This window comes from Nothobranchius furzeri, chromosome 7, assembly GCF_043380555.1.
Source record: "Nothobranchius furzeri strain GRZ-AD chromosome 7, NfurGRZ-RIMD1, whole genome shotgun sequence".
Lineage (NCBI taxonomy): Eukaryota > Metazoa > Chordata > Actinopteri > Cyprinodontiformes > Nothobranchiidae > Nothobranchius > Nothobranchius furzeri.
In genome coordinates this window covers 72981547-73001361 of record NC_091747.1, presented here as the reverse complement: position 1 = coordinate 73001361, position 19815 = coordinate 72981547, and the positions used below count along the sequence as shown (strand labels likewise).

Sequence of the window (19815 nt, the reverse complement as noted above, 5' to 3'; positions counted from 1 at the left end):
GGAGTTTTCTTTTTTGTGCTTGTTAATGTGTGTTTTTTAAAGTGTCTTGGCTCTTTTGGGACTGTTTTTGTGTACGTTGTGGCAACGTTTGCACTTCATTTAACTCAGTTGGGTGTGGTTGGTTTCTGTGGGATGTGCGCTGCTTAATTGTGATCAGGTGTTTGCAAGCTGTTTTTGGTGTGGTTCTTTCTCCTTTTGTCTGTGACGGATGGCTTTCAAGTTAAAAGCATCTGTGGCTGATCCTATTTGGGAGATGTTTAGTGGATGTAGGAAGTCAGATTTGCTGGAGGTTCTCCGGTATTTTGATGTTCATGTTTCAATGGTGTTGCGCATGTCGAAGTTTAGGGATGCTTTGCAGGCTGTCCTAAAGCGAGATGAGATTTCAGTGTTGCCGGTGGTGAGCGATTCTCCAGGTGATGATACATCAGTATAGCATGAGTGGCTGGTTGTGTGCGTGTTGTTAGTTAGCGAGCGTCTGTGTGAGTGAATGAGGATTTTGCATGTTGTGTTTATATTTTTGTAAAAACCTACACAGTGATCTTATTTGATCTGGTCTGAGTTTGGCCTGCTCTGACTAGAAATGATTTTAAAAAGGTGCTTGCGAGCTTCTATGGAGGCAATGAGCAGCCGGCGACAAACACGTAAAAGGGCCTCCAAGCTTCGTGCCGTGGTCAGAAGTGATGAATTGATCAGATACTCTAGTTCTGGGTCGGCTTGAGGTTCGCCTTTAAGCTTTACCTTTGTGAACAATGAGTAAAGAGGCGATTCTGAAAAAAAAAAAAAGAAAAAACAAACAAAGATACATCAGTAGAAGGTGCAATGGCCTCTTTGGTGCATCTTGGTGAGATGGAGGGCCCAGCTTCTGCAGGTGTGCATCATGGACGTAATTTTCACTTTAGAAGGGGGTATGGGCACCGGTGGTGGTGGTGGGGGTGGGGGTGTCAATTTAATATAGTGTAATATTGTTTTTGGATGGTAATAAGTGCAGGTGTCAAAACTTGACTTTGGAAAAAGTAGGGGGGACATGCCCCCCCAAAAATTACATCCATGGTGTGTATGCAGGTTTTCATGAGGACAATGGGGATAAGCCTCAGAGATTTGTTGAATCGAAAAGGGAGCGGGACGCCCGAGAGTTCAGGCTATGACATGAACTCAAGTTGAAACGTTTAGAATGTGATGCCGCAACAGCAAAAGAGATTGAGTTAAAGAGGTTGGAGGCAGAGTCAGCTCTGCAATTTTATTGCAATGTAAATTTAGTGGTGAAGCTTCAGAGGCATGTGCTTTGCTATCAGTGGGTGATAGTCTGAGCTAAACACAAGTTAAAAGGTGAAATTTTTGGTGCGTATGAAGTTGTGCTGGAGACTTACAGGCAACGTTTTAGAGGACTTGAAAAGTTCCATGATCAGAGTTATGCTGATTTTGCTCGGGAGAAAAGTCTGTTGTTTGATCGGTGGCGTTCTGTGAGTAAAGCCACTAGTCTTGATTCTCTCCGAGAACTGGTTCTGCTAGAAGATTTTAAAAACTGTCTTCCGGAGCGTGTTGTAGTTTATTTGAATAAGCAAAAGGTCACTACGCTTCAGCAAGCTGCAGTGTTAGCCGACGAACTTGCTCTTACACACAAAATGCTTTTAAACGTGATCCTTTACCAAAGGTGAGTGTATGTGGAAAAACACAGTCTGATCTGCGGGTTGGTGCTGAGTCAGAACAACCAAAGTGTTGTTGTTGTCATAAACCTGGTCATTTCATAGCAGAGTGTTATGTGCTGAGACGTAAACGGTTTGTCTCGAACCAAAAGGGTTTGGTCTTATTAGGACTGTCCCTGTGCTGCTTCAGAGACCATCCACTTATATTCGTTTTGTTTATCTTTTTATTTATTTTTTGTGCCACCTCCTAGACCTCTGGCATTCCTAACAGAAGGTTTAGTGTGAGAAGCAAGCTGACCAAGAGAGTCTCTGACTTTGGGAATCTGTCTGGGGCACAGATGAGGATCTCAGTCTTATCTTCATTCAGCTGTAGAAAGCTCCCAGCCATCCAGGTGTATGAAAGCTCCAGCTTAACTCCGGATCACACTGCATTTTTCAGCCATCGCACAGGATTGTTCATGTCACACTGTGAGAACTCCACACCTTACGGCGCAAGATTTCAGTGAGGCAGACTGAACAACATCCCCTTCCAACAAGACATGCTACGTCATGATCGCACCCCCAGAAGCGTACATCACTAAACGGACAGCTAACCAAAGCAAAGCGGAAAAGTTAAAATAAAGCACAGCCTTTAATACTTCTTTTAATGTCAGTTCATGACCCAGCTCATCTTCCTCACAGAGGAAGAATTGTTTTCAAAACCCTCGCTTTGGCGTCAGACTCCGACTATGGGTCTCAGTTTCCCGTCTTCCAGCTGATCTGTCTGCTGGTCATTCCTCCTTCTCATCCTCCTTTACACATGAAAACCCATTAAACCACAGAGAAGTCATCAGTCTCAGATCGCTACAATACCTAAAGTTTTACAGTGAATTCTGTCTCAGTGTTTACTCCGCAGCTCCGAGACAGCTATTCACACCCACTGCTGTCACTCGTAGCTTCTTCTGTCCCTCTGCAACAAAACGCTACTGAACCATCCTGATCAGGTGAATATTTGAGATTTCTACCAACAGCAAAGGGATCTCATGTTTTTGTGTTTTATTTTATATGTCCGTGAGCTCATCTTCTCTCAGCTCTTACAGATCACAGAATCAAGGCTTTAACAATAGGAGGATCTTTTGTGACGTCAATGTTTGTTTGTTGCACTGCATCCCAATAGTGTGCGGCAAGAAACAACGGATTTTACCTATATTTAGGTTGTTTTGCATGTTTGGAGGATGATCCGGGGAAGCAGATGGATCATTCTTGCTGTGTGCTTGATAGTTCAGCCTGTGCTTGATAAAAAGTTTTATTTGTTGAGGGGAGGAGATCTCAAAATGGGGGCGTAGGAGTGGGTCACGTCTGTGAGAGCTGAGGCAGGAATTCACTGATAATCTTACTTACCCCTGCTATGCACAATGACTCCGAGTCTTGAAAGGCGTACTAGCCTAAAATGAGCATTAGTGAATATTTTCTGAAGCAGTCCGACACGATGCCACGTAAGAAGAACCAGATCACTGGAACCTGCGGTACAGGGGGACAGCAAGCTAGCACGGCTAGCATGGAGATACAAGCTGAAGCCCCAGCCTCTCCACAGACACTCCGCGAGGCGATGGCCGAGATAATGGCACACTTCTCTAGGATTATCGACGAGAAGCTAGTTCCGTTACTGGAGCCGCTGGCAACACACTGTAACACGCTTAAAGGTCACGAAGGAAGGCTAGCTGAGGCCGAGCAACAAATCTTGGCGTTGGAAGATGCTGCAGGCCCTGCAGTTAACAGCCCTGGAAGAGAAAATAGAGAAATTGATGGAACGGGTTGACAACCTCGAGAATAGAGGGCGAAGGAAGAACATCCGTATCCTAGGATTACCGGAGGGGGTGGAGGGGAACGACCTTACTAACTTCTTCGAGACCTGGCTGCCTGAGGTACTGTGTATTAATGCGAAGTTGGGGCGTGTTAAGCTGGAGAGAGTACATATCTGTAATGATTTCTGACTATGCTGCGGTATTTATACAATACTTAATCCCTCTATCCTGACAGACCAAAAGTTTAGTGTAGACTTACCCAGCTTTGCAGTCGCTGTGAGGATTTTGTCCATTTTTTGGGCCATCGTACACAGGGGACTGCTCGTCAGAGCTAACTGCTGCTATTAGCATGACCACAGCTTTCTATTTTCAGATGAGATCAGCTCAACCTTTCTTAACCCTCCCACTGTCCCAATGGGTGTGACCCCGTGAGGAATGTTGACCATTGAGCAGGGTTGATGGTTCATCCCTTGGGTCCATGTGGCAGGGATGAGGAGTGAGCACCACCTCACACCTCACCCCTGCCAAGTGGAGCTCAAGGGATAAACCATCAACCCTGCTCAATGGTCAACATTCCTCGCGGGGTCACCCATAAAGACAGTGGGAGGGTTAAAACAAAATAGTCGTGGGCCTCCAGACGTGTAAAAGTCTTTCATTTTTCATGAGTAAAGGGTCCAGGGCTTTCTGTTGAATAGGAATAAATGTCTCCCCAGCAGATTTGTTAAAAAACACCATCGAATTGGCTGAACTTTTCCGTCATCCCAGAGCTCAAATGGGTTTTTAATAACTTTAATTTTCTCTTCAATACAGATTTTAAGCTTCTCTCCAATTATCCTCTTGTCTTTAAAAGTTTAAGTGTTTATATATTTGGGATTTTGTCTGTAAACTCTCTTAAAGTGTATGCCGCGCATTGATAGCAGCTTGTTTTTACCACCCAGCCCCTCACGCATGCACACAAAGATGACAAAAATGTAGTTTAATTTATCTTAGTATGAATCCAGTTTAACTTGGGCTATTAACAAAAATTAAAAACAGGCACAGAGTTTATAATCTTAATTTTAAACAGACATTTATACTGAAACTCAGAGGCAGAGCCTCTGCTGTGGCATCCCAAGGTAAATATTCATTGGTCATTGCAGTGCTTGAAGACTGTAGGAGGCTGTCTTTGGTCGTAAGACGGCTCAAAAAGCAGTCGGACAGCTGGTCACTCTGTACGTCCACAGATATACAAATCTTTGTAACAATTCTACTCGTGACGAGGGATTTTGCTAACACAGCTGGAAATCGCACAGTATGAACCGGGCATTAGACATCTCATGGGGCTTAAAGGAGATGTACTGTTGGGAGACCAGAAACACAGACACAAAAAATAAAGTAAAACAATTTTACTCCATTGTAATGAAAACGTTAGATTCAACAAACAGGTTTTTAATAAACATATATATATATATATGCATATGTCTACAATAATATATAGTATTTCATAGATACTCAATCACAGAGAGAGAGAGAGAGAGAGAGAGAGAGAGAGAGAGAGAGAGAGAGAGAGAGAGAGAGAGAGAGAGAGAGAGAGAGAGAGAGAGAGAGAGAGAGAGAGAGAGAGAGAGAGAGAGAGAGGAAATGGGAGAGTGTCCTCCACAGCCCAATGCAGAAGATAAAGTGCAGCCTAGGAGTGTTCTCCAGGATTTGTGGCGCCTGTTGTAGTGTGTGAGTGTCCGTGCATGCTCTGGTGTTTTATGGTCATTAAATTAATGATGAAGCTGATATCACTAAGCTTATTGTGAGTGAATAAGCTTGTGAGTGAGCATCATGTCTCACATCCAGGTTATTAAAAACTTGTTTCATATGGGGACAGAGTGTCAAGATTGAGAGCAGCACCCAAAGCCGCTTTGTCAGTAGGACTGGATAGTATAAGCTTTGTTTTGCTACAGTCTAACTGCAACTAGAGGCTGACATGGGAATGGATTTTCTTTGCTTTCCCAAACCTAATTACCATCTTAAAAAATGCTATTGTCCAAATCCCAGACAGCAAGAAAAAATAAAATCCCCTGCCATCCCAATCCCAGTAACACAATTCCCACTCCCTTCCTGTCCGAGCAGGTGTTTTTAAGGTGTGGTGATTCTAAACAAACAAACCAAACAAACAAACAATATGAGGTTTCCACTCCATCAGACAACTCCCAGAAAACCGTAAAACTTCAGACTTCCCTGAGAGCGTTTTCATGGAGATACGGACATTTTACTCCTTAATTTGCTCCTCCATCTCATCTTTGTTTCTACAAAGATGAGATGGAGGAGCAAATTAAACAACATTAAACATTAAAACAGCAGCACTGTCCATGCTGCTGTTTATTGTGAGATAACGTTCTGGTCATGTGACTTATAAAAATAACACAAACAACAATGAAATGAAATGATCAATAAAGATACTCAGCGTTTCTGTGTGAGTGCACGTTAAAGTTGTTAATGACCTAAATCATGTGAAAAAATAGAATTCTATTTGTATTGTAGCATCCAGAAATGGTCAGTTTACACCCACCTATTGACCTACACAATGTCCGGTCACCTACAGACCTAATTCCACTATCTGAGTGGAGTTTCTATCCTGTCTTCTAAAGCCCAGAAGATTCTGCAGTGCTTGTTGACATTTCAGGGGGAACAAGATGTCAGCCTATGTTCCCAAACAAAGCCTTCTTTTGATAAGACCGCAGGGTTGCTCTCTCTCTCTCTCATGAAAGAAGAACTTTTACAACTCATAAGTTAAATAATCGTTAAATAATAATATGGTTGAATGAACAAATGTTTAATGAATAATAACATTGATGTTTGAATAATCTGTGCTTAATTCAATGAAGTTGAAATGAATTTAGATATGACAATGAAACATTTTGATATTATGATCAGTAATGTTTGGTTTAACAAGGATTAAATTAAACATATGACTCATATATTTAATCAGCACACTGACTGGACAAGACACACTCTCCATATCTCAATGACGCAAGTTATAATTGACGTCACTGCATATAGATATTTTTTTATCCACAAATCATCATCTTCATATCTGAGGGAGGTGTGTATCTGAGTTTGTTGGCACAACTCCTTTACAAGGCAAGTTCTGATTTATCAGTAAACCAAAATATAGCCATTATTTAAAACAGCATCACTCCCTGAGTGATTCAGTTGAGCTAACTCTGACTGGCCATCGGAGGAAAACTCTGCTCCCATTGCATCTTTGACGAGCTGTCAAAACCCTGATTAATGCTACAGCTGACCGCAAACGGTTCCTTCAGAACAAAGCTGAACCAACTTCTATTCCTCAAGAGTTATTCCTAAAACGCAAACAACTGTGGTGACCTGGAGACATCTCAAGACCGGCCTGGTCATACTGCAGTTTCTCCTTCGGACTTCGGTACCTTTGGGGTCCATCCGACTACCTGGCAGCCCGGATCTACCACGGGGGTCTCTGACGAAGGGTATGTGGGCTCACAGATTGCGTCTTTTGTGTTTTGATGAGAATAAACTTATAGTTTATAGCAGACCAAATTCACTCCCACTCAGAACTCAGTCTCTTGAGATGTGAAGGTTCTGATAACATCACATTCACTTCATCACACCTCACATTCCATCCACTTAGATCCATTCATCACATAAAGTGTTCCCTAGTTGTCATGTTTTTAATTGTTTAGAAAATAAATTCTTACTTTTTATAAACTTGACTCTCTGTCTTGACTCTCAGCAGGTAAGCTCCTGGTGTCGATGACACTGGAACAGGTGCTCCCCAGCAACGCTCTTCTGGACACGCTCATGTACCATCCTATCTTCAACCGCGTCTGCCTTGCTGCTGGAGGAGGAGTTCGACCTCCAGAACTCACTCCATGTGCAGTAAATGTCCGTGTTTTCTCTCCCTGTAACATGATCTTGTCGTCCAGGTCTCTTCTCCACTTCATGATTGGTCCTATGACATTGACACGCCCCGTGTATGTCTGTGAGCGCGGTGCCATGCCTTTGATCCTTGGCATTGACCTTTTGAAACGCTTTGAAGCTTTTACTGATCTGGAAAGGGGGGAACCGTGGATGGGTGTTGAAGACCCCCTACACATCGTTTTGCCTCCTGACCTTGACCTTCACTGCCTTATGGTTGGTGACTCTGAGCATGAGGAAACCACATGTTCCCCGCCAAGCTCAGAACCTCCAACACCACAACCACAGCTTCCATCAGAGCCACCCTCTGATGTTTTCTCTCACATTGAGCAGGTCGTGGACCAAGCCGAGGCTCTTACCAGTGAAGATGAGCAAGACAAACTACAGCAAATTCTGTTAAAATACAAACTCTCTTTCAGTCTACATCTTCTTGTACAAAGCCTGCCCCGATGCTCGAGAGCGAGGTACCATCATCTATGTCGATGACATTCTTGTTCGTAAGCGTACCTTGGATGACCACCTATCTGAGCTGGACCACGTCATGGGTCAGCTCGCAGCTGCTGGTGCAAAGATTTCTCTCGCCAAAGGTCAGTGGTGCAGGTCAAAGGTCTAGTTTGTTGCCCCCCTTGTGGTACCAATGGGAGTGCAGCCTCAACATGGCAGAAATCAAGGAGTTGCCACCATCAAACCTTCTACGAATGTCTCTGAACTTTGGAGTTTTATAGGTGTGTGCAACTACTCTCGCCAGTTTGTAGAACACTATGCTGAGATGGCGAGACCTCTGACTGCCCTGCTGAAAAGGGATGTGCCTTTTGAGTGAACTGAGCAGCAGCAACAGGCCATGGATGACCTGAAGGCCGCGTTATGCTCCGCTCCATGACTGGTGCGTCCTGGTTGTGACAAAGAGTTCCACCTTGAGGTCGGGTTCTAATCTAACTGCTTGAGTGCCGGTCTCTATCAAGTATATGACTGCGAAAGGCGTGCCATAGCCTATGCTAGTAAGCTCTTGTCCGGTCCTGAGTTGAAATACTCTGACTGTGAAAAAGTGTTGCTTTTCACCATGTGGGCAGTTAAACACTTTTCCAGCTACATCAGTGGACAGAAAATCATCATTGAAACTCAACACCAGCCAGTGACCTTCCTTAACACTCAACGCATCAGAGATGGTGTGGTGACCAACGCACGCATCGTGTCATGTCTCTTCAGAGCTTTGACATTGAAGTACGCTACGCGCGTCTCAGTTTCACTTGTCATTTACCTTCTTGAAAAAAGTAACGGGTTCTTAAACTCTAACCAGAAGTCCGTTAAACATCAAGACCTTTTCATGGCTTGTGATGCCCTAGCGACATCTCATGACATGCCGATCTATTGGGGTAAAGTCAAAGGACATTCCCGTGCACCCGGAACTGATAAGGATCTGAACGACCTTGCAGACTCTCCTACCAAACAGGGTGCAGCTATTAGTACCCCATGGTCCTTCAACCTCTTGTGGCTCCCTGACAATGTGTCTTAACGGTCAGACCCACCCCGCGTGTGTGTCGTGACTCGAGCTCAGGCCGCTAACGCCTTGTCAGTCTTCAGTCACTGGACCCTGCTATCAGCAGGATGATCCAGTACCTTTCTGATCCGATAGCTCATCTGCCTTCTTCTGTCGAGCTCGACTCCATTCCTGAGCTACGTGCTCTCTTTCATGTTCGTATCATTCCCTCTTTAGGTGTTGTTTGCTACAACGGTGCCGCCAGAGTGACCAGGCGATCCAGTACCTCCAAAGTCAGTGACACCCACAGAGTCTGTGTTGCCTCTGCAGCAGGATCACTTCACCCTGCAGTGGAAAAACCACCTGCCCTAGGGGAGGTTGACGGTTGCAGTGGCACTCCACCTGTGACTCCGCACCCTGCAATGGGAACACCACCTGTTGATGGGGGGGTTGATGGTGGCGCTGAGACTCCAGCTGAAGCCCAGTACCTTGCGTTGGGGATGTCACCTGCCGAAGGGGGGGCTGACGACATCACTGACCCTACTCCACTACAGCTGGTGCTGGTGACCTCTAGCCCTGAGGTTGGTGACTCACCTACCAAAGGGGGGGTTGAATGTCGCCCTGTACCACTACTGGCTGACCCTGATCTCTCTGACTGCACCTGGGCATCGACCGAGGGCCCACCAGAGAGCACACCTGCACTGAACCCTCACAAGGCCGCACCTGCGCCAGTCTACAGTTTAAAGCTTTCTTGGTTTTCAGTTTCAGGACTGAAAAAGCGTCTTTTGCTAGTTGCGTGTATCTGTCTCATGTCAAACGCTGCTAAGCTTTCTCCACAGCCTCCTCTAACGCGACTGTACGAACCTGGGCCCTCTTCAGGTATTACGCTCCGAGAGCGCCCAGATCCATTGATGACTAACTACCGTCTGTTCACACAAAGGATTAGTGTTAAAATTGACCCCGCAATGACGTGTACTCAAGAAAGGATGACGGGTAGGCAGGTGACCCTGCCGCTTCACCTACTGTACCAGTCAGTTCAGTCCAGTGCCGCTCCAGCTTACACTAGTGAGCAGTATTTGCAGGACCTGAAGAACCATCTTCCTGCAGCGTTTTCTTTTGCACAGACAAATCTGGAGAAATAAGCTGAGGGCAGGAAGGATTATTATGATCAGAAGGCCTCACATTCTGAACTCAGCGTTGGTGATGAGGCCTGGTTCTACAACTTTGCTCCTAAGAATCAACTTATAGTTTATAGCAGACCAAAGTCACTCCCACTCAGAACTCAGTTTCTTCAGATATGAAGGTTCTGATAACATCACATTCACACATCATCACACCTCACATTCCATCCACTTAGATCCATTCATCACATAAAGTGTTTCCTAGTTGTCATGCTTTAATTATTTAGAAAATAAATTCTTACTTTTTATGATCCTGACTCTCAGTCTGAATTGATACAAAGTGTATATGATCACTGAAAAAGCTAAGAATCCTAATTCTTCTGATTAAACATTCAAAGACCAATCAGAGTGATACTCTGTATTTATATAGAATATCACAGCTTATTGATCATAAGTAAAGGTAGGATATTAAGCTTAAAAGCAATATATTTACCCCTCTACAGTATATATTGATAAGGAACAGAGATCAGTCCTTACTTGTGATGGATCCAATACCAAGCTGAGTTGTTTGACGACTGCAGTCTGTAAAGTAGAGCAGGTATGAGGGGAATGCTTACAAACCTCCTACTGTGGTAGCTTTCTAAACCATCTCAGCCTGGAACCCAAACGGCATATGCTTCTCCTGTGGACTCCAACCTACTAGGCTGTTCTTGTGCTGAGATGGCACCAGCCAAACACTGAAGCATGACCCCCTTTTTGGGGTTTTCTTTTAATATGAATAAATATTTCATTTTGGGATAAGAGGTTCTACTTTTACTTCTGACTACAATAAATGTGTCTGTCTACTGCAGTTTTTGCAATTTTTTGTCACAAAATATCTCATTATTTTTGAAAACATACTTCAGATGAAATTTTAAATACTGATCCACAATGATTAATCAAAAGAATTTTAGAGATTTCACTCTGTCATGATCCTGCCATGCCCTGACCTCCATGCACCACCATTCATCTCATCAGCCTTCATGCATAACACCTGGTCCCCTCATCGAGCTCATGCCACACACCTGGCTCACCAGCTATATATTCCACATTCAACCACCAGCACTCTGCCAGATTATTGAACGCTTCTGCTAGTAAATCTTCCAGCCTTTTTCATCCTGCCTGATCTTAGCCTCCTGACCTCGTTTCCGTGCCTGACCCTCGCCAAGAACTCTGCCTGCCTCAACGACCCTCACCTGCTAACGCCACATCTTAGCTTTTTGCTAATAAAGACTTTTAAAATGCCTTACTGTGTCTTGGTGCAGGGGCGTGTCCAGGGAGTGGCCTGGGGTAGCACATGCCACCCTTAAAATCTGATTGGCCACTCCAGGTGCCACCTTACCAAGTTCCAGTTTAAATTGACATTTTACATTGTCGACAAAAGGCTTGGGTTGTAAACTCCAAAATAGTGTGGTAGCATGCACCTTAACATTGTTTACTAGCCCAGGCCTACAGAACATTTCTGTAGTATTAGTATTATTTATTATTTTTTCAAATTTACATAAATATTATTTAGAGTCCCACTCAACTCCAGTTGGTGGCAGTAATGCAACAAGAAGTGACTTGCTAACACCACAAAACTAGAAGATGAAGAGGAAAAAGTGGTGATTGTGCAATGTGAAACTCAAAAACTCACTAGAAAGTAAAAAAATAAATAAATAAACGATTTGTGTAAATAAATAAATAAATAAGCATAACCATTGGTGCCACCCATGCACAAACAAGTGCCCCACATGGGCCACCCCATTTTAAAAGTCCTGGACACAGCTCTGTCTTGGGGTCCTCAAGTTCTGGTCATTACAGACTCACAGAAAAATGACATAATATGGCTTTGGCCCAGGTCTGGCCAATGCACTGTATGATGACTCTCATTGTGTACCTTGGCCCTGTACTGGCCCACACTCAGTGAGCCAGTACAGGTAAATGTTGGCTGAGCGTTGGCCAAACCCCTGGCCCATTATTGGCCGATATACTGAAAGTTGAGCTGGCTGAGTGTCCCCAGGCCAGTATTGACCCACACACTGTAAAACTAAGACAAAACGCTAAATAAAAAGAAATCACAAATACAAATTTGCAAAAAAGTCTTTGTATTTAACAAATAATAAATGCTTTACAAACAAGTAAAATGCACTGAACTAAACACGTGAAAACACTAACCTTAGTCAAAAATATAGAACCAAAAATGAACTGTATTTTATCACTCAAACATATTTACAGTGAGCTTAAACAGCAAGTCACACCAAAATCAACTGTTTTTGCTGATAACTTAAATAAGTGTATTATAGTGTTGTAGACATGTGTAGTTGTTGTTTTTGTGTTTTGGTTCATTTTCTTTGAAAACTTAAAATTCTGCCTAAAACCTTCAGTCCAGCGCCCTCTTCAGCTCGGTTCGGGTTGAGTTTTTGTGCCAGTTAGTAATATCAGCGATGATGCAGAGAAACATAGGAGGGGCACAGAGGAATAGCTCCTCCTGCAGCTAAAAAGCTGACCCGGTTCTGAACTGGTGCTGAGTCTGGTTCTCATTAGAACATGTCTGATCTGATTTTAACCATTTGTCTTTCTTTGCCTTCTAGTTTCAACATTATGTAATTATTTTAGTGTATTGTTACACACGTGTGTTGCTGCTCTTAAAAACAACTATAAATATATTTGCTGTTTCTTTATATTTCACATAACCTCCCAGCAGCTGTGTGTCTGACACTGGGACCATGGTGGGAATTCCACCCAGGGCAGCTTCTACACACCTGAACAGACCCAGGTGTGGTGGAGAGCTTCTGAGCAGCTTCCATCTGAATGACAGGACAAGCTCTATGAACTGATCCAGGTAAAAACATTCTAAATAATACTATTGTACTCTGTATTCTGTTTTTTTCTCACTTCTCAGCCTGGCTGGTCACCACTGGAGAGGAGTAGCTTCCCAGACTCACACTAACATCCCATTTTACCTCAGCGCCTCCTGATCTAACAGAAAAACTTGTAGCTCCATCCTTGCTCTGCTCTCCACATGTTTCTCATCTCTGGAAGCTTCCTCCCACAACACTTTAATGTTATATATAATATTTTTTTCAGGCTAAATGAACCCAAGTAATCTGCTGTCAGACTGATTGTTGCAGCTACAAATGGTCCAGACTAACATGAAGCCTTGCAGGTGTAGTAAAGGTGAGTTCTTTTTAGCCATCATGTAATCTTCATTACATCCTTTGAGTTTTAACATCATCTATGTTTTTGTTTCATATCTTATTGCTACATGTGTGTTGCTTCTGCAAGCTTGGAGCTAGATTACTTCATGACATCATGAAGGAGACTACTGATTCTGGCCCTGTGACACTTGGTGATGTGTGAGCTAATTCACCTGGTAAATAACTTTTACATTAAATATTTTGTTTTTTGGTATCAAAAGTAAATTAACTAATAACCTGCATTATAGTAGGACACCCAGCAAAATATGGATGCTACACCATGAGGCGCAGGCACACGTCAATATTCTATAAAAGCGCATGTGGTGAGCAACATCACAGATTATTATTAGTAGTAGTATTATTGTTATTATTATTATTGTAGACTGTCGTGGATTTGTTTTCTTTCTGCATCTCATCATTAGCCTGGCTGATCACCTTGTAATGAAGTCAATAGAGGGTAAATTGGATTAAATAATTTGCTTAAGAGCTATTTATTTCTTTTCTCATTACTTTGTGACCAATAGCTGTAATACTCTATTATTATTATAGAATATCACCTTGCTTGTTCTTAGGATGATTAATTAGAAGGTTCTAAGATTCTTTTAATTATTAAGGGATCATCCCACTTTGCTTTGATTCAAGAACCAGTCAGTGTTTGCAAACAAATCATTTATTTTACAAACAATTTTAAGCCTTGACAAATGGTTTAAGTATTATTTACTGAGTGGATGCGAACTAAGAGATGGGTGTCTTGAACTAGGTGTACACACACACGTGGCCTAAAATCAAGCAGGTGGATCCGCTGACTTGGCTGGAAGCGGTGCAGCTGCAGGCGGAGCCGCTGACCTGGCTGGAGGTGCTGGACATGGCGCTGACTTGACTGGAGGCAGGACCGCTTGAACCAGGATCCCCGGAGGCGGGACTTGCAACTTGCCTGGAGGCGGGACTGCCGGAACCAGGATCCCCGGAGGTGGAACCGCTGCAGGAGGGGCCACCGACTGAACTGGAAGCGGAACTGCTGCAGGTGGGGCCGCCAACTGGACTGGAGGCGGAGCTACTGCAGGGGGAGCCTCTTCGACAGGCTGGGACAGGGGCGGAGCCTCTTGGACAGGCTGAGCCGAGGGCGGAGCCTCTTGGACAGGCTGAGCTGGCAACTGGACTGGTGGTGGTGCCACTGACTGGACTGGTGGCGCCTCCTGGAGAACCGGGGATCATAGTGTCCAGCTGGAACTCCTGGGGGCTGAAGATCTGACGGAGCCGGACCAGCTCAGCTTGGAGGCTGGCCAGCTCTGTTGGATGGGCTGTGAGCTCAGTCCCTTGGCCTGGAGATGAGGTAGGTGCTGACTGGACCGGAGGCGGGGCGGCTGGCTTGACTGGAGGTGGGTCTGCTGCAGGCGGTGACGCTGTCTGGAGTGTAACCGCCTCCTGGAGAACCAGGGAGGATAGAGTGTCCAGCTGGAACTCCTGGAGGCTGATGAGTTGACGGAGCCTGACCCAGGGGCGGATTTAGGACTGAAGAAGATCCGGGGCTTGGCCCAGATTAGTAATGGCTTTTTTTTTTTAGTGCGTGGGGGAAAAAAAAGGCTTTTTTCACCCCGAGTTTAAAGTTCTGATCACCATAAAGCAGAAAAAAACACTGAAATTCACTTATAAACGAATATGCATCAAAGAAGCAAAATAACACTTTCAATAAAAAAACATCAATTTCACTCACAGTCTGCTGCTGATTGAAGTCACCTCAGATCACAGGTCCAGTGAATACACCTCACATCCACTAAAAGCAACAAATATAGAACAAGCTAGCTTTATACAAAACAAGATTTCCTCAAGCTTCACTATATAATTAATTAAAAAAATATGCAACTTAATTTCTAGTGATCCTTGCTTGCATCCTTGCTGTCTTTTCCTGATAAGTTCTTTACCCGGATTTCAATTAATGTCTCTTTGCTTTCTGCACAAGTTTGCTGACCAATGTCTAGTTACCTCATTTATTGATTTGATTCATTGCATAATTCAAGAAAGAAAACAGCTTTTACTTCAACAAACAAGTTTTATTCAATAGATAACTTATTCCAAATCAGACAAAAACATATGCAAATTTTAAGTTAATGTATACAAATGTCGTCGTCGTCTTCCTCCGCTTATCCGGGTCCGGGTCGCGGGGGCAGCATCCCAACTATGGAGCTCCAGACCGTCCTCTCCCCGGCCTTCTCCACCAGCTCCTCCGGCAGGACCCCAAGGTGTTCCCGGACCAGATTGGAGATGTAACCTCTCCAACGTGTCCTGGGTCAACCCGGGGGCCTCCTGCCGGCAGGACATGCCCGAAACACCTCCCCGGGGAGGCATCCAGGAGATCCTGACCAGATGCCCAAACCACCTCAACTGGCTCCTTTCGATCTGGAGGAGCAGCGGTTCTACTCCGAGTCCCTCCCAAATGTCCAAGCTCCTCACCCTATCCCTAAGGCTGAGCCCGGCCACCCTACGGAGGAAACTCATTTCAGCCGCTTGTATCCGCGATCTCGTTCTTTTGGTCATTACCCAAAGCTCATGACCATAGGTGAGGATTGGGACGTAGATCGACCGGTAAATAGAGAGCCTGGCTTTCTGGCTCAGCTCCCTCTTCCCCACGACAGATCAGCTCAGCGTCCGCATCACTGCAGATGCTGAACCAATCCGCCTGTCGATCTCCCGATCCCTCCTACCCTCACTCGTGAACAAGACCCCGAGATACTTAAACTCCTCCACTTGAGGTAGGACCTCTCCCCTGACCCGGAGTTGGCAAGCCACCCTTTTCCGGTCGAGAACCATGGTCTCAGATTTGGAGGTGCTGATCCTCATCCCAGCCACTTCACACTCGGCCGCGAACCTACCCAGCAAGAGCTGAAGGTCAGAGCTGGATGAAGCTAGGAGGACCACATCATCCGCAAAAAGCAGAGACGAGATTCTCCTGCCACCAAACTCGACACACTCCACACCACGGCTGCAGCTAGAAATGCTGTCCATAAAGGTAATGAACGGAACCGGTGACAAAGGGCAGCCCTGGCGGAGTCCAACCCTCACTGGAAACAGGTCCGACTTACTACCGGCTATGCGGACCAAACTCACGCTCCTCTGGTAAAGGGACTGAATGGCTCTTAACAGAAAGCCACCCACCCCATACTCCTGGAGCATCCCCCACAGGGTGCCCCTGGGGACACGGTCATAAGCCTTCTCCAAATCAACAAAACACATGTGGATTGGTTGGGCACACTCACATGCCCCCTCCATCACCCTTGCAAGGGTATAGAGCTGGTCCACAGTTCCACGGCCAGAACGAAAACCACATTGCTCCTCCTCAATCTGAGATTCAACTATCAATCTGACCCTCCTCTCCAGTACCTTGGAGTAGACCTTTCCAGGGAGGCTGAGGAGTGTGATCCCCCTGTAGTTGGAACACACCCTCAGGTCACCCTTCTTAAAGATGGGGGCCACCACCCCGGTCTGCCACTCCACAGGAGCTGCCCCCGATGACCACGCAATGTTGCAGAGACGTGTCAACCATGACAGTCCTACCACATTCACAGCCTTGAGATACCCAGGACGAACCTCATCCGTCCCCGGGGCTCCGCCGCTGTGTAGTTGTTTGACTACCTCAGCAACTTCTGCCCCGAGATTGGACAGTCCATCCCCAGGTTTCCCGGCTCTGGTTCCTCCTCGGAATGTGCACAGGTGGGATTGAGGAGCTCCTCAAGGATTCCTTCCAGCATCCGACTATAGCCCCAGTTGACGTCAGCAGCTCCCCATCCCCGCTGTAAACAGTGTGAGCGAGTTGCTGCCTTCCTCTCCTGAGGCGCCGGACAGTTTGCCAGAACCTCTTTGGAGCCGATAGATAGTCTTTCTCTATGGCCTCACCAAACTCCTCCCACGCCCGAGATTTTGCCTCGGCAACTGCCACTGCTGCACCCCGCTTGGCTATCCGGTACCTGTCTGCTGCCTCTGGAGACCCACAGACCAGCCATGCCCTGTAGGCCTCCTTCAGCCTGACGGCTCCCCAAACCTCTGGTGTCCACCAGCGGGTACGGGGGTTGCCACCACGACTGGCACCGGCCACCTTGCGACCACAGCTAGCAACAGCCGCCTCAACAATCACAGAGTGGAACAAGGCCCACTCGGAGTCAATGTCCCCCACTGCTCTCGGGACGCAGTCAAAGCTCTGCCGGAGGTGGGAGTTGAAGACCGTCTTAACAGGTTCTTCTGCCAGGCATTCCCAGCAGACCCTCACTATGCATTTGGGTCTGCCAGGTCTACGCGGCATCTTCCCCTGCCATCTGATCCAACTCACCACCAGGTGGTGATCAGTTGACAGCTCCACTCCTCTCTTCACTCGGGTGTCCAAAACATATGGCCGCAGGTCAAATGATACGACTACAAAGTCTATCATTGACCTGCGACCTAGGCTGCCCTGGTACCAAGTGTACCGATGGGCATCCTTATGTTCAAACATGGTGTTCGTTATGGCCAAACAGCGGCTTGCACAGAAGTCCAATAACAAAACACCACTTGAGTTCAGATCAGGAGGGCCGTTCCTCCCAATCACACCCCTTCAGGTCAAGCATTCATTGCCCACGTGAGCATTGAAGTCCCCCAGCAGGACAATGGAGTCTCCTGATGCTGATGGGGCACTATCTAGCACTCATCCCAGGGACTCCAAAAAGGGCGGGTACTCTGAACTGATATTTGGCCCATAAGCACAAAAAACACTCAGGACCCGTTCCCCGACCTGAAGGTGCAAGGAAGCTACCCTCTCGTCCCCCGGGGTAAACCCCAACACACAGGCAGAGAGTCTTGGGGCTAAAAAAAAGCCAACCCCAGCCCTCCGCCTCTCACCCGGAGTAACTCCAGCAAAGGAGTGTCCAACCCCACTCAAGGACTTGGGTTCCAGAGCCAATGCTATGTGTTGAGGTGAGTCCGACTATATCTAGCCGGTACCGCTCAACCTCTGCCACAAGCTCCTGCTCCTTCCCCGCCACCGAGGTGACGTTCCATGTCCCAAAAACCAGTTTTGTTGTCCGGAGATTGGACCACCAAGGTTCCCGCCTTGGTCTGCCACCCGATCCACATTGCACCGGACCCTTCATGTTCCTCCAGCGGGTGGTGGGTCCACAGTTGGATGAGCCCATGTATCCGGTTCAGGCTGGGCCCGGCCGGGCCCCATGGGCAAAAGCCTGGCCACCAGGCGCTCGCTCACGGGCCCCAACCCCAGGCCTGGCTCCAGGGTGGGACCCCGGTAACCCTCCGGGCCGGGTACTCCGACTTTTTGAATTTACGTCCATGAAAGATCCTGTGAACCGTTCTTTGTCTCACCCTTCACCTAAGACCAATTTGTCATGGGAGACCCTACCAAGGGCACAAAGTGCTCCAGACAACATAGCTCCTAGGATCATTACGGCACTCAAACTCCTCCACCACGATAAGGTGACGGTTCAAGGAGGAGGTATACAAATGTATTTCACTTTTTTCATAAAGTACAGAATGTTTTTTATTGCTGCTTGAAAATCACTTCATTGCACTCTTTTTCAACTTCAGTGGCCCCACACCTCTCCATCACCATCTTCTTTCCCAACTTTTTTTTATAATGGTGGCAAAGTAAGGCTGCGGCGATGTGGCTTTGTTTAACAAATCTGTCAATAATTTGGTCAGGGGTTATGAAGTCAAGAGTTTCCTTTTCAATTGACATAATGGAAAGGTCATTCAGCCTTTCTTGGTCCATGGTGCTTCTCAACCATCTGTGGAGATGGCGTAAAACACTGAAAGAGCGTTCACAGTTGCAGCCTCTTATGGGGATTGTGAGGGCAACTTGGAGGATGGCTTTCAAGGTGGGAAGCATGTCTCTGTCAAGAATCCTGAACACAGTGGCCATGTCCAGTCTTTGATTTTCTTCTGTAGCTGCGTCTGGGGTTGTTTTATCTCTCTCTTTCTCCAGCCATTTCTTGAAGACATGTTTTGCCACCAGGAGTTCTTCTTGATTCAGCTTAATTCCATAATGGTTAGCAAGACCTTTGAGAGCCTCTTCAGAGAGAAAGGTGGATTTAGTTGTATTCCATGCTGATACCTGACATAAGTTCTTCTCCCAAATCTGAAAACCGATGAGTGAGCTCATGTATCATTCTGTCTAAGCATGGATAAAAAAGTTGTCTTCTAAACTCATCTGGGGTGGTCAGAATAGAGGTTTCTCCACAGGGTGACTCCACCACAAAATCATGCATTAATTTATGTTTTTACCTGGGACCAACTGGGAGCAGGATGTGATTTTCCTCACATGTGGTCATGGCACTTTTAAAAAGATCTTCAACACTACTGATTGTGCAGAGATCTGTCAACGTTTCAATGATTGCTGTTTTGTACAGCACTGCTCTGCTCATATCCACACTTTCCCCCTGCAGGTATTGATGGAAACCTTCAGTTATCATAAGAAGTTTGGCAAACATCACTAACATGTAGATTGTCTTTGGTTTACAGAGATTTGACAAGATCCCTTGGGCTGTGGCTGTCTTCATGTTCCTGAGACATGCAAGAATGGCAGGAAGGGTGTTCAGGACAGCTTTTACAGACCTCACCTGGCTTGCCCATCTGGTGTTGGAGAGTTGCACAAGTTCAGGTAGCTGTAAT

General features: G+C 45.9%; 1 non-coding gene across 1 annotated transcript; it reads left to right on the top strand.

The window, feature by feature from the left end:
- The first annotated feature begins 387 nt into the window (after window positions 1-387).
- On the top strand, window positions 388-772 carry LOC129167267 (small Cajal body-specific RNA 2). Its single transcript, XR_008566090.2, has one exon. It is a non-coding gene; the product is annotated as a small Cajal body-specific RNA 2 (non-coding RNA).
- Window positions 773-19815: the final 19043 nt, after the last annotated feature.